At 42.0% G+C, this 12,644-nt stretch overlaps 1 protein-coding gene across 3 annotated transcripts in view; it reads left to right on the top strand.

The window, feature by feature from the left end:
* LOC110829506 (uncharacterized) overlaps positions 1 to 12,644 on the top strand; it is a 133,530-nt gene that overhangs the window by 74,414 nt on the left and 46,472 nt on the right. Inside the window, exon 1 of one of the 3 annotated variants that reach the window (XM_087344059.1) lies at positions 4,143 to 4,264. The exons of the other annotated variants lie outside the window; for them this stretch is intronic. The gene's annotated coding sequence lies outside the window, so the exon portion shown is untranslated. Of the gene's footprint in view, positions 1 to 4,142; positions 4,265 to 12,644 lie in introns of those variants that run through there. 3 annotated transcript variants of the gene reach the window in all.

Genomic DNA, 12,644 nt, shown 5'->3' with positions numbered 1-12,644 from the left:
ACGGAACAAGACTTGTTTCCGAGACAGACCGACAGAGTTCTCTACCCATGTATAACAACAGGTGAAACCGCAGTTTCAGTTTTGAATCCTTAGCTTTTTAGACATGATATTGGGAGAACATGCAGCACTACAAAGCATTCGTTTAATCAAACTGATCTCATTTTCTTCTCAGATTTGTATGAAATTCAGTGCGTGTCCCCACTGTCACATTCTGGTAACAGATCCAACCAATTTCGAGGCTTTGTACTGCATTTCGTAAGAAACTATTTTTTGTAGCGAAGGTTTATTGACCCCACGCCCAGTCCCCAAAGCTGTCCCTTCTCAATCCTTCCTTTGTTCACGCCAAAGCGTCGAGAACACCCACCCAAAGATGAAGTGGGGAATTCTGGGAGGAAATGACGTCATTTGAGGGACGCTCCTGGCATTTGCCGGGAGGTTCTGACGAAAAATGTGGCGGTGAAGCCAACTCATGAAAGTTTTGTTTATGAAACATCAACGAATCAGTTGCTCTTTCTTTGTATAAAATTAACGCACAGTGTGAACGCCATGTCTGTCCGTCCGTACGAACTATTCATCTCTGGAACTCTTCCGCTGAAGGTCATGAAACTGGGTATTGGTTGCTGACATTAAAAGTTGGCGTACGGGTTTAATGTGATAACCATTCAAAAATATATTTATGCCTGAAAAAGACGAACACAAATAAAGTATGCACTTTATTTTGTCAGTACTAATTTAGTGCATTATAATACGTCTTGCTGGTTCAGTTAGTCATAATAGGCTTAAGTCTCGTATAAATAAACAAAGTTACTGACGTAAAGGCTCGCGCTGATGCTTGGTTATTTAAGTACTTCAATGTAACTAAGCTTTGGTCTCCATGTGGAGCTTTCTTAATCAAGCCCAGCCCCACCGAATTGCATTCGTGTTGGATTCCGTTCATCAAGACGTAGAACGTAATGGAGACCGATAAAAGTAAATTGTTTTCACATTCATCTCTAGTTTCTTGTTAAGAAAAACATGTAGCATCAACACAGAAAGTGGGGGTGTAATGTTGAGTGTCCGCCTGGCAGTTTGGTTAGACAGCGACCCCATAATTCTAGGACCCTGAAGTACTCCAGCCGCCCGCATGCCTCTACAGCAGGAGTACCTCGTTTACTTGGGATTACGAATGAGTGTTTGTTTGTTTGTTTAACGAGTCGACATGCTCTGTTGGTGCATTAAAAGCTGCTTCTCCTCAGCCACTCAGCAATCATCGGACACGGCCGATAACGTCATTATCTGACGCGCCACAGAAGAATTCACAAACTTCGTACGCCTAATTCTAGCAGAACTTGACTTGCCAGCCCGCTTTATCACTAGCAAACAGCAGAGTTGATACCACAGTCTGCATTCAGGAGATGCAGCGATCGTGCGTCGTCAAATTCTGCTATAACTGTTTCATGATTTTCCTCGTAACAGCGCGAGACGGAGTATTCTCCGTTATCCGGGTAACATCCTCCGTTCTAAATATTCAGTGTCGCTCTTAAAACATCTAAAATTCCGTTACTTAAGCGGTGGTGGGTTTGATCCTATGCGGGTCGGTTGTTTTGAATTCATTTAAGTTTGTTTGGTATGAGTTAATTTGGATAGGTTGCGTTTTGTGTTAGGTTGGGTTAGGTTAAGTTAGGTTCGGTTTAGTTAAGGGTAAGCTAAGGCTAGGTTATATAATGTTGTTTTACGATGTGTTGTGTTGTCCTGGAGAATTTGAATCGTGTTCATCGGGTGGTCGTGGGAATGTCCTGGAGAAGTGCTGGAGAATCCTGGATAATTCCAGGAATATTTCTGGAGAAATTCTGGAAAAGTCCTAGAGTAGTTTCGGAGAAGTCCTGGAGACGTAATTCGGAATTTTTTGTCATGGAGTATTGCTGGAGAAATCCTGGAGAAGTCCTGGAAAGTTATTTGGAAATCCTTAAGCCGTGGTGTGTTTGATCCTATGAGGGTCGGCTGTTTTGAATTCATTTAAGTTTGTTTGGTATGAGTTAATTTGGATAGGTTGCGTTTTCTGTTAGGTTGGGTTAGGTTAGGTTATGTTAGGTTAGGTTCGGTTTAGGTAAGGCTAGGTTATATAATGTTGTTTTACGATGTGTTGTGTTGTCCTGGAGAATTTGAATCATGTTCATCGGGTAGTCGTGTGAATGTCCTGGAGAAGTGCTGGAGAATCCTGGAGAATTCCAGGAAAATTTCTGAAGAAATCCTGGAAAAGTCCTAGAATAGTGTTGGGGAAGTCCTGGAGACGTAATTCGGAAATTTTTGTCATGGAGTATTGCTGGAGAAATCTGGAAAATTCCAGGAGAAATCCTGGAGAAGTCCTGGAAAGTTATTTGGAAATCCTTAAGCGGTGGTGGGTTTGATGCTATGCGGGTCGGCTATTTTGAATTCATTTAAGTTTGATTGGTATAAGTTAATTTGGATAGGTTGCGTTTTGTGTTAGATTGGATTAGGTTAGGTTCGGTTTAGTTAAGGTTAAGTTAAGGGTAGGTTATATAATGTTGTTTTACGATGGGTTGTGTTGTCCTGGAGAATTTGAATCGTCTTCATCGGGTGGTCGTGGGAATGTACTGGAGAAGTGCTGGAGAATTCCAGGAAAAATTCTGGAGAAATCCTGGAAAAGTCCTAGAGTAGTGTTGGACAAGTCCTGGAGACGTAATTCGGAAATTTTTTGTCATGGAGTATTGCTGGAGAAATCCTGGAGAAGTCCTGGAAGGTTATTTGGATATCCTTAAAAAGTCGATTGTCCTCTTGCTGAGGCTAGTTGATATTGCAAGCATGCGAGAAGAATATGGCTGTCTTCTGGGTAGTTGACCAGCGTTTCAGAGGACCTCTGAAACGTCTGTAAACTTCTATTAGACCACGACGCAATATCCCATAAGAGAGTTATCTTTATTTAACATCTTTGTTGTTTTATTACCTTAATTTGGACTGTAATTTTTAAGCGTAAAACGGGATTGATGCAGTATTATAAAAATGTATACGGTATCATCGCCCACAAACATGATCCATTGTAGGTTATGAATCAAGAGGAACCACGGCACAGTGCAGGGATTATCAGTCCCCGGACGACATGGACGAAGGCTGTATTTCCGACGTTTCCAGAATTTTGAATCGATTACCTTTTACCTTGTCCTCTTTTGCTGCAGCCTACACTTTAGTTAAGGTCTGTTTTGTCTCGCCTTCCATGGGCTGCACCACAAGAAAGAAGAATTGAAGAGAGAGTAGTGAGGTTGGGATAATTCTAGAAAGGATTGTGTCATATGTACAGAAATGAGATAAATGTATCTTTATAGATTTTATTCGCCCCTAGGTCTGTTAGAGGAAGGAAACAGCCAACCTACTTTCCCCTGAGGTCACATTTATCTTCTCTTCTCCTCTTTTATCTACTCCATTTCCCACGCTCGCAGTCAATGTACTCATTAACCCACCCGCAGAAAGAGATCGGCCCTTAAACGTTGTATTTCATGTCTCTCTCTCTTCGCTGACTCTCTCCGCTAATAAAACGGGGCTTTTCCCACTTACATGAAAGCCTAAGTGTCTACCGAGGTCAGCTGAGATGCTGCAGAATGCTTCTTATGCATCAACACCGATTTAATCAAATTCCTGGCGTTTGTGATCTTGACTGACGTGTTCCGTATTTTTCTCAGTCCCTCCGGGAAAATTCTTTAAGGCAAGTTAATTTATAATAGGCTGGGATCGCTGCCATTCATTCCACCACCTGAAATTCATCATTCACGCCGCACTGAGATGTGTCTTAGGGAGACAGATAGTGAAGAGACGGAATTGGTATGAGCTGGCTTAGAATGCTTCCATTGGCTGACTTTACTTCCAACTTGAAATCCGAAACTTCTCCAACGAAAAACGGGTTTCTGATTTTAGCCATGTTCATGTACTGTACTTTCACACCAGCTGACGAAGTTCGAAGCATTTCAGATACGTTCCTAACAAATGACGTTCATTAAGGCTGGTAATAATGTCAAGCGATTCTAACACCTGTAGCCGTACTCTGTCTCTCCCCTCATTGTTATTTCATTCTTCGTACCTTGTCTGGCTCTGCACATGCGCGTTGGTTTCAAATGTTGCGCCTTTACTTAGTCTCGACCCGTAGCATCGCATTCAGCGTCGGGACGCTGCGATTGTCAAGTAGCTCCCCCTCGCCGCACAGTTCAAAGCTGTGGCCGGGAATTGCAGTGCAAGCAGGAGGGCGCACCGGCACGAAACAACAAATTCACGTTATGTAAGTTCATAAATTTTCACAGTTCTTATTTCGCTTGTAGCTGGATTGATGTGTCGGTCGTAGATTTACAGCATTTGGATAACTCCAGTTAACGCCTTGATCAAAGTTTCAAGTTGACGGAGTCATTAAGTGACTGAAATCAAGTAACGGTCTCTTTAACCAACTTAAGGCAAATTAACAATTACTACTGATGAAAGGGCTAATTAATTATAATACTGGCTGAAGTCATTATAAAATGATATCCTCATACATTCCAGAAAATAAAACAAAAAATCTATAGACTAAAAATCAGTACAAAGATGTCAGACTGAAAATGGTAAGAAGTTGTTTGTTAAATTAACTTCAAGACGAATTTAGAACCCTATCACGGACAAATATTATTATTAATAAGGGAAGAACATATTTTTATCTCATTTTTTTCAAAGTTTTTAATTTTCCAAATGTTTTAGAGTCTGAATCGACTGGTTTCTTGTCAGACCCAGTGAGCTGCAGTGCCCATCGTCAGTCTGCGTGTCAAACAAAGGAAACACAAAAACATTGAAATTAAAACATCGCACTTTTCATAGCGGTAATTCGGTTATAGCGCTGAAACGTTTCATTGTGGCCACATGATGTAGCATCAGTAAACACGAGGAGTAACATAAGAGCTTCATAAATTGTACTCGTAATCAAATATTGTTTGTGTGATAAAATGAAGGGGAATGATGCGTTAAGGGCATACAGCAGGCATGGGAGAGATGAGAAATGGATGTAAAATTTTTATTCGAGAGCTGACGGAAAGAGATCACTTGGAAGACCTAGGTCGAGATGGGCTGCATTGTTTTCAATTAGTTCGAAGTCCGGTGGCGTGCTCTTACTTTGGGTTCCATAACGGCCGGGACATTTCTTTACTAGCTAAGAGAATACCATCTTCCCAACAGCCTGTTTCAAAAGTTACAATTTATTTTTCGTAATATCCAATTTCCCTCCTCTAATTCGGTTTACCGACATTTAAACTTCAGTGCGATTCCTACACACAAAGGAACAATATAAAAAAGTAAAAGGAAAGCTGTCCCGCTGCACGCCTTATAGGCGCTTAGGGGGAGAGACGGTATAGCTCCTCGGCACTAGATGGGGGTGAGTGGTCAGCGTCACACCCCGGCCGCCATTGGATACGAGGCTGGGTAGGCCCCACAGCCGGTCTGGACGCAGGGGATAGAGGAAACGTCCTCTGCCCCCGTCGGGGATCGAACCCCGGTCGTCCAGTCCGTGGCCAGTCACTGTGCTGCAGAAGTAAGGGGTTTCAGATTTCTCGCTTCATCACCACATGCGAAGGCGAAGTGCGGAGAATAATATTTGGATCTGAAAGGAGTGAAGTAGAAGGAGGTTTTAGTTTCCTTGGATGATGAGTTAAACGGAAGACGCAACACGAAAATACACAATAATTTAATCTCTAAAACCTGAAGGGAGTTAATATGCGTTTTGGGAAACCTGACCATTGGTTTCTGCATAATATTAAAATAGATCTTATAACAGTTGGAGGTGTGGTATGGATTGTGTCAACTGTCTCGGGACAGGGCGTTTATTTAATCTTTTGTTGGTTGTGTCTCGCGAGGATCAGTTCCCATGAGCCCTCGCCTGTCACCGTTTTGTACGCTACGGCGTTCGGAACGTAACTTTACTATCGCAGTTGGCAGTGGACATGTTTGTGCCGGAGTTGCATTTAACTTGTGTACATTTTAAGTATAGCCCGGCGAAGAGGCGAAATAAATTCGCTGAAATTTTGCCTTGGCAGCCGATGATACACACGATAAAAGGCTCCTAAAGCAAATAAACTCCGCTGTTTGTCGTGAGTCATTTAGATGTTTCTGCTCAAAGGAGTTGGTCGGGATGCATCGGACGTAATCCGATTTGAACCTGGGCAGAAGGGATTCGACTGTCTCACGATTTTTAGTAAGTGAAAGATCCAATATTTGTGTAAGAAGACAGAGATAAATGTGTATAAGTTTACAGAAATCACTCGCGGAGAAGCAGAAGCCTGTCGTAGAAGATAAACATCGCGCAATTGTCGTGTAGATGAAAGAAAATTCATGAGATTTTTTCCCCCTCGGGATTGACTTTCTTCTGCGTGTTTTTCTTTTGTTCCTACTGTAGCTGGTTCTAGAAAGCTGTATTTTGCTTTGAAATAAAGAAGGGACACTTCTGTACGCAGTCGGTCAGGCGTATTTATCTTATTATGGAGGAAATCGACTTGAAGACATCGCATAGAATTGCTCGTCTTAACGCGAACTAAGGAGAAGTGACGTCATGGATGTTTGTGTGAGCAAATCAACTTTCTTAAAGAGGGAAAAAGTGATCGTGGTATTAGTTTCGTGTGGTCGGAAGGACATAAATTGTGGTGGTACGAAAATAAAGTATTTTTAAAACGATTTTTTGCCTAAGATAGAGCAAGTGGGGATAGGAGCAGAATATCACTTGAAGAGGAATGTCAGAGCGGATGTGCGGATAACCGAGGTTTCAGTTGGTTGAGTTTAAAATTAATTGCCCGGAGTTTGCTTGGACGGACCGAGAAAAAGAACGAAAATGTCGTTTGAATATACCTTCGAAATGCGTGGTAGGAGCATTAACCATAGCTGGAGGAGCTCTAAAAGCCAAATACTGTGTAAAATTCATTTCCCACAAGGAATATAGATTCTCTTCACAGCTTCCAACTTCCCATTACACGTCAAATCGAAGTTCCTCCCTCAAGTCATCCATCACCCTCAAGTTAAGAATAGGCACTTATCTCTGCCCTCCTGTTGCGTCTCCTTAACGCTGTCCTCAGACACTCTCAACTTAGTAATTCAATTCAATTCAATTAATTTAGTTACGTGTTTGCCAACAGCAAGAAGCCAATAACTTCAATTTCCAACGGCGATACATTTTATTCCAGACTTCGCTCCATATCAAAGTGGTAACAATTTCGGAAGAATCTGCTGCTTCTCCTCCAGTGTAGAATAAGACGTTCCTGAATAAAAATTCAACACGTTAGTCCTAAATACGGCATCTTGGTACTGTTTTATGCCCGCAAGATTCGACAGTTAATCTAGATGCCACCTGTCAGTGAATTTAAACCAACCCAAATCATTAGTTCCAGCAACAAGTAAATTGTTTCTTGAAGAAATTCTTCAGTAGCACTGCCTCAAACCCGGCTTTCAGAACTGTGTTGAAATAGATGACGTCATGGTCCAGATCCCGTGGATATGAACCCGTGTTTTATGTTTCCAATAATGAAACATGTGTGAGAGAATAAACACAGCTCGCCCTATAGGGCATGGACATAAAGGGCACTGCCCAGGGCTATAAAATACGAACGAACACTGAGAGGTCGTGAAGCAAATGCAGAGGACAGGAGGGAACGCTTCCGACCGGAGTGAAATGTGATTTCCTATCCGAGCGAATGCACTGCGTCTCGTGTTTCATAATTTCTGTATTGTTATGCTTGTTTTCTGAAGCAAGGATCGTACAGAACAGTTACATCTGTCGCTTTATGCGACTATAACAATATTCAAATTAATGAAGCGATTTCATTAAACTTCGTATGAATATCCTAACCTAACCTAACCTAACCTACCGGTAATCGTTGACTGTGCGACTGGGAAAATGCAGTTTAACACAGCGGTAGATCTTTATGGTGTCTGCACTCTTGTCTCTTGTGTGTTCTCGAAATAACCGTGTGAGGCAGTAACATCTGTCCCTATGCTTGAACATTACATTTCAATTACTGAAGATATTTTCGTTGCATTGTGTTCGAGCGTCGTTTCTAGCTAGTAATTAAAATGTGATTTATTAACCAAGTACATTTCCTATGACTCATACTTCTGAAATAAGTCGCATGGAGCAGCCACGTTTTTTCCCTGGTTCGAACCCAGTAACATTTTAATTAATAATACAGTTTAATTAAAATATACGTGGATATCGTATTACCGGTAATCAAAGATTAAATCAGAAACTTCTTGTTCTGTATTAATACAGTGTCGCTTCTTAAGAAACGGGCCTGTGATTAATAGTGTCTGTGTTATTATTTATTTTTCCCGACACCAAAGTCAAATGCAATGGCAAATCTGTTACCCTCTTTGAAAACCGAACGTTTTGGATTAACGAAGCGGTTTCATTTAACTGTCCATGTGCATCATGCTGTCGGTATATGAAAGTCAGTAATCTTACCGACTTGTAAAATAAGCAGAGCTTAGCGCCACCCGATAATGCATATTTAGGATTTAAGCTTTTATTCCTAGACGTGAAGAAGGACGTGGCTGAATCTAGGCTTGTTATTTCGCGTCACGAATTTGCGAGAGGGTTGGAAACTGGACAAGCCGTTCCCTCATAGACTCTTCATTCTTCGAAAGCAAGAAGAGTGAACGGTTAATAATAAGCAAAATCTGGCATCACAAATACACAGTGCGCACGCTCCTCGGTTCTGTTTTGTCTCAGACGTCGGTTTTACTTAGCTCACAAGTTTCGGAAGTTCTTCTTAATTCAATACATGGCCCATACCAGTTACGCTGTCTTTTCTAGCTGCTTCTGTAATATACGAAATCTGCATTTGAATTTTGCTTATTAAGTTGTAGACGGACCAGAAAACTTCGTAGCATGAATGTTCGTAACTTATCACATTAAACAAGCCAGACGCAACGCTATATTTAAATAAATGATTATAAATACAGAGAGGTCTCGGGCAAAATATAAAGACAGGTCTATTCAAAAGTACAAAAGAAAGATAATATATCTTGCATCGGTCGTGAGCATTCTGCCACAGTGGTGTCTTCATTCTGCAGTGCGAATCATCGCTTCGAACGCCACTCTTTCATTAACTAGAGACGTGCATTTTCTTTTCTTTCCGGTTTCGACGTACTTATAGATTGGCGCTTCGTATGGCTCACTCCACGTGCACAAATAATTAATGTGCGTCACTGACGTCAATTTCGGCGTCACATTTGAATTGCTGATCAGATATTCCGCATTCATCAGATATTGGAACAATATAGGGTCGAATGGGGCTAATTATTATATGAAGATGGCTGTCGTGTGGGATGTTATAATGTTTGGAAACGTACAGCAGAAATCAGTCCGGTGGTTAAAAAAGGTTTTAGACAAATTTTTGTACGCTTTTCTGTCTCATTTCCCGTACATGTTACATATCCCGCTGACCTCATCATCTTCAACTTGATCACTGTATTAACAATAATTAAATTCGTTATTAAAAGTGTTTGCCAACTATGAAGAGCCAACAGTAATATAATATTATTAATAATCGACGTTCTTTAAGTGGATTATAGGCTGATCGTTTGTTTAAACCTTTGTAATTGAATAAGAGGACCGTGTTGTAGTTCTAGATTAAAGCTCCCTAAAGCTTTGTCTTAATTGGTAGCCGAAGTTCGGCAAAATGTAGGCGGACTGAATGCGGAAAGCAAATTCCCTTTGGGAAAGGGACAGCGTTCTCATCCGACACTCGTCCTCGTGGTATGTTGAGCTGTTTGAGCCGAGGGACAACTAAGAGGGCTCAAAATTCCCGTCGGATGTGAACGGGATGGAACATAGGATATCCCGCATTGATATCCAGATGAGACTAGAACGTAATGTTTTCTGGATGATGTATTTTGTAGCCTAGTTCTCAGGTGAACTGTGTACCTCGCAGACTGAATTTACTGAAGTTTGACAAAAAATGATTAATTTCTGAAGTAGGATTTCAGGTTCTCGGGGTGACGTGTATGAAGAACACGGCCTCCGTCTTTCAATGTATTGTCTGCTGAAGAAACTCTGTCGACAGGACTGTGAAGTTTAGAATACGGCGATGGGCTGTGCATGTAGCTCGGATCTGTGTTTGTTCTCGAATGGCACTTGGAAACCTGAAGCTTAAAATGCAGGAATACTGACTCTAATTCTGCCTGTTTGATTTTCCTCAGTCACCAAAAAAAAAGTCTGGGGGTGTCTGAAAACATTTGAACGTGTGAGATCACAAATCGTAATTTTGTATTCTTCTAACATGCATGGTTAAGTTGATGTGCGGAAGGGGGGCCTTGGGTGGGTAAAACATGTGATAAGAATTGGAGTGGCGAGGAAAATCATACATTTTAGTGGGAAAGCCTGAAGAAAAGTAGCCGCTTGTAATGACGAGACGCACGCGACAGGGTAACCTAACATTGCAGCGATTAGGCTGATCTGCTTAAATATCGGGTCTGGTGTCAAACTGTTACGAACACAGCCTCGGACCTTGGCGTACCACGTAAGTATCAATCAACCTCTCACCAAAGGCCGTGTTTCTTGAAGTCGGTGCCAAGTTCAGGAATACGTGGACATTTATTTACATTTCCCTTTCCGCAATGTCATCGGACCCTTGAAAACTTTCAGTTACTAGAATCCGTAAAACGTTTAGAACGCCAGAAGGTAGTGAGCGTGTCGTTGAACCGAGGTCCACGGCGACGGGCGATGAAGCGTCCTTCCGACGTCGATGTAGGGCGCCTGTTCATTTCGCCCCCTTTGTCTGTGAGCGTTGTGATCACGGCTTGCTGTTTATACGCGCGATAGCGTCCTGAGACTGGTGACAGAACATTTATAACCAGCCACTGACCATCCATCTGCTTTTCCAATCAGTGGCCCTTCTGGCTGATAGATTTCGTCCATATATCCAGACGAGAAGGCCGATATCAGACAGGGTGTTTGTGCATTAAACAAGCGGTGGCTGGTCCCAACATAACTCATCCTCGTTTTCCTCCCGTATGATTTAACTTCTGTGCTATCTATGTTCATATTTAAAGCACGACTTTTTTCTAGTCTTTTCTCTCTGCGGTACAAGAACAGGCCTTCTCCGTCTTCAGTCCAGTGCTTTATGCTCCTACGAATTTCTCCCTGAGGACAGTAAGTGATGACTTTTTCTTCTTCTCCTTATCTGAACTAGACTGTTAGTTCCTCGAGACGAGCTCTGATCCGAGGAATTACTGGGCTACTTGTATGTAACTCTCTCACTGAATGTTCTTTTATTATTCTCTGCGAAGTCTGTACTGAAACGATAATGAATTTGTAATCAGTGTATAACTAATGCCATGGCTTTAGAATTTTGGACGTCTGGGGGCGTGCGATACCGGGTTCGAAACCTGCTCCAGGTATGGACGTGCGTTACGTAGGTAGATCAAGCTGACGTCAGCCAAACATACTTTAAGATGAAACAATTTCTCCTCCTTCTAAATTCCTGTCTATTATATATTCATAATTATGCAAATGCATGTGATTAAATGTTGGATGACCTCCGCAATTGATAAAAGTAAATAAACGACAATGGGACCTGAAGACGCTTCGTAGCACATCGGAGTTCGTTCTCGATATGATTTTTTTTTCTGGCAGGTGCTCTCAAGGAGTTCTTTCACTTTGGGAGATTGATGTCACCGTAGCTTGCAGTCAATATTTGCAGACCGGTAACGGTCTATACCGGCATGGACATCAAGACAAATACCCTTATCAACGAACGGGAATCCATTAACTTCGCTATGGGAGAGGCAGACTGACATCTCCGTGCGTCCGACGTGAAAATACCTTCCCGTGCTCCGGGGGACAAGCCGGGCTAGACGGTTGGGTTTAAATCCCGGTAGGGGCAATGGGCTTCTGTGTCAACGGCGTGCGATTACAAGCCATCGCCGCCCCGATATTAATGACCGTCCTCGGAGTTTGTAAGATGGTGAAATCGCTGTCGCCATTCTGGAAGAGCATTTGGGCCCAAAAGTTAGTAACCCGAGACAGGATAAATCTGCATAATGACGAGCTTTACAATTTGTGATCTTTGCCATTTGTTAACACTGTTATTAAATAAATAAGGATAAGTCGCATGCGGTATATAGCATTTAGAAATAAATCTTTAGTCGCCAGTAACTATCTTCTTACTAGCGTGTACGAACTTACATTCCCTAGTTCTTCTTAGATGCTGGGAAGTCACACAGTAGCACAAAATCTGCAGAAGTATTAAGTCTGCATTATCACTAAAGATGAACTGTTCACGACGTGCCTTCACGCCACTTAAAACAGCACTAACAGCCGACATTCAAGTGCGGGCGTATTCAGACATGAACGTTCAAACAACTTTTATTGCTGTTACAGTGATCGAACATCTTGCTGACCTTTGTCAACTTTGTAATACTAGCAGCACCGTGTTTCAGTTCGTTCGCATATTTGTTTTAACTGGCGCCATTATATCGCATCGCTGGATTCCCCGTAGTCGTAAATTACAGTAAAAAGTGCACCAGCAAACAGCCATTGCCGACAAGCAAGATTCTTAATGTGACAGTCGCTGTCTTGAGGCTGTCACTTCGTCAGCGATATAACATGGCGACATAGAAATGGAGTTTGTAGACGTGATCTGCTAAACTAACAT

The sequence above is a fragment of the Zootermopsis nevadensis genome, unplaced genomic scaffold (assembly GCF_977971745.1).
Source record: "Zootermopsis nevadensis isolate Lab colony 2312 unplaced genomic scaffold, Znev_1.0 Znev_ptg000007l, whole genome shotgun sequence".
NCBI classification, from domain to species: domain Eukaryota; kingdom Metazoa; phylum Arthropoda; class Insecta; order Blattodea; family Termopsidae; genus Zootermopsis; species Zootermopsis nevadensis.
This window is presented reverse-complemented; position numbering and strand designations above follow the sequence as displayed.